Source organism: Myotis davidii, unplaced genomic scaffold (genome assembly GCF_000327345.1).
Source record: "Myotis davidii unplaced genomic scaffold, ASM32734v1 scaffold299, whole genome shotgun sequence".
Lineage (NCBI taxonomy): Eukaryota > Metazoa > Chordata > Mammalia > Chiroptera > Vespertilionidae > Myotis > Myotis davidii.
Window position 1 is genome coordinate 6,920,021 of NW_006293088.1, and position 2,463 is coordinate 6,922,483.

A 2,463-nucleotide genomic window follows, 5' to 3' on the forward strand; every position below is an offset into this window, starting at 1 on the left:
GCCTGCCCCCCAGCCTCTCTATCAGCAGCATCCCCTGGGTGAGCTGGAGACCAGAGTCCAGAGCTGGCAGCGGGTCCAGCACAGCCTCTCCAGGCTTCCCGATGCCCCCAGGGCTCCCTGACCCCCAGACTCCCTTCCCAGGCAGCCTCTCCCTCACGCCTCCTCACCCCCCAGCTCTGGGTGATGAAAGGGTTTGGTGCAAAATTCGTTGGGGAGAAAAACAGGAAGTGGCCCTGACAGCCGCCTGCAGAAGCTGCCTGCCGGGCAGCAGCAGTGGCAGCCTTACAGGAAAGTGGTGAGGGGGCAGCCCCAGCCGGGCTGCGGGGGCGGCAGGGAGAGTCCAGCGTGGGACCCTTTGGCCAAATGGGGCTTTATTTTTAGACCAAACATCACACCTGCCTCCTGCTCTGTACACCTCCTCTCACTCTCACAGCAGCGCCTCAAGGTTAGTAGGTGACCCATTGTACCCATTGTACAGATGAGCAAGTAGAGCTGAGACGCTGAGGCCAACGGCCTTTCCCACGGCTGGGCCTGACGCCTGGATTCGTTCTCAGACTCCGATGGCTATTTGTGGTGTGTTTTTGTTCTGGTGTGAGCGCATGGGTGAGGGCGGCCGGAGCGGAGGGCTGCTCTGGCCCCTTGGGCTCAGCACCTCTGAGCTGGTGGAGGGGGAGCGGGTGGCAGCCCAGGGCCTGTCCCCTGGGGCTCCTGGGATGTGTGACCTGGAAGGACCTCGCTGGGAACCGGGACGGGAGGGCGCCCACCCCTCAGTATTTATGACCTCACCTGGCTGATGGGCCAAAGGACTCAGAACTCAGGTAAGTCAGAACCCCCTTCCCTCTCAGGCCTGGAACTGGGGGAACCCCAATCCCAGAGCATCATGCCCGAGAGGCATCACTGAATGAGAAGAAGAGGGGGACTCCAGTGGCCCCCTGAAGGCCGCTCCCCGCCAGGCCCAAGCCTCACCTGGACCCTGGCTGCCCCACCCTCACCCTCGGCTCAATCCGCTCCCCGGGGACCCATCACAGCATGCAAACCAGGGTTCGTTCTCCTTCAGAGCCCCCAGCCTCTCCGTCCTGGGGCTCCTGAGACCTGAGGCCTCTGTGGCAGGGGCTGGGAACCGGGACGGGAGGGCGCCCACCCCTCAGTATTTATGACCTCACCTGGCTGATGGGCCAAAGGACTCAGAACTCAGGTAAGTCAGAACCCCCTTCCCTCTCAGGCCTGGAACTGGGGGAACCCCAATCCCAGAGCATCATGCCCGAGAGGCATCACTGAATGAGAAGAAGAGGGGGACTCCAGTGGCCCCCTGAAGGCCGCTCCCCGCCAGGCCCAAGCCTCACCTGGACCCTGGCTGCCCCACCCTCACCCTCGGCTCAATCCGCTCCCCGGGGACCCATCACAGCATGCAAACCAGGGTTCGTTCTCCTTCAGAGCCCCCAGCCTCTCCGTCCTGGGGCTCCTGAGACCTGAGGCCTCTGTGGCAGGGGTGGGGGTGTCACCCTATCACCCAGGTTCCTCAGGCCTTGACCCACCCTGTGCCCCAGCCCCTTAGCTGCCCAGGTCTACTTCCTGACCATCACCCTCACCTCCAAGTGACCTCTGGGCATCCCCCCAACTTTCACAGAGTCTCCCAGTCCTGACCACCCTCAGAAGGCAGCTGCCCACATGGTCCTGAGGTTGAAGCCGCAGTGTTGTGCTGGCCTTCCCTCACCCACCACCCGCCACCACGCCATCCTCCGGCCATGACAGGGCACCTTCCCTAGACGCCTCTGGGGGCCTTCAGGCCACAGCGGAGGCCCGTGGGGCCAGAAGGCCGGGTGGGGCCAGGACGGGAGGCCTCGGCGGTGCCTCAGCTGCTTGTGGGGCGGGTGGTCTTTGCCTCCACGCGCTCTCAGGGGGGCTGCTGGGCTGCAGAACCAGAAGTGGTGTCCCCTCCTCCCTCTGCCCTGCTTGGGTAGCGCCCCCTCAGCACTGAGCAGCACCAGGGGCCAGCAGGAGGCAGATGCAGGGGGGCGGGGGGCGGAGGTGGAGTGGGGGAAGCCTGGTCTCCTTTCTTCTGTGGGGGAGACTCGGCCCCTGGTCCCAGCCACTGTCCTATGAAAGCGAACCCTAAAAATGACTTGATAAAAGTGAAGTGCTTAGAAAAGGGCTGGCCCTTAGTGAGGGCTCCATACATGTTTATCACCATCATCTAATCCTCGACTGCAATGCTTACAACCAGCCTGCGAGGGCAGTAGTATGCGCCCACTTCACAGGTGAGAAAACTGAAGCAGAGGCGAAGCCACGTGGTAACGTCACAGAGCAGCAGTGGCTGCACAGGGATTTGAGCCTGAGTCTGTTGGAAGCTTGTGCTCTGCACTGGCTGGGCTGGGGGGCTGCACCCTGGACCTGCCGCCCAGCCCACCTGCTCCCCAGCTCCCGCTCGCCCAACCTCTGGGGCCTCGGGGTTTAGCTGCAGGG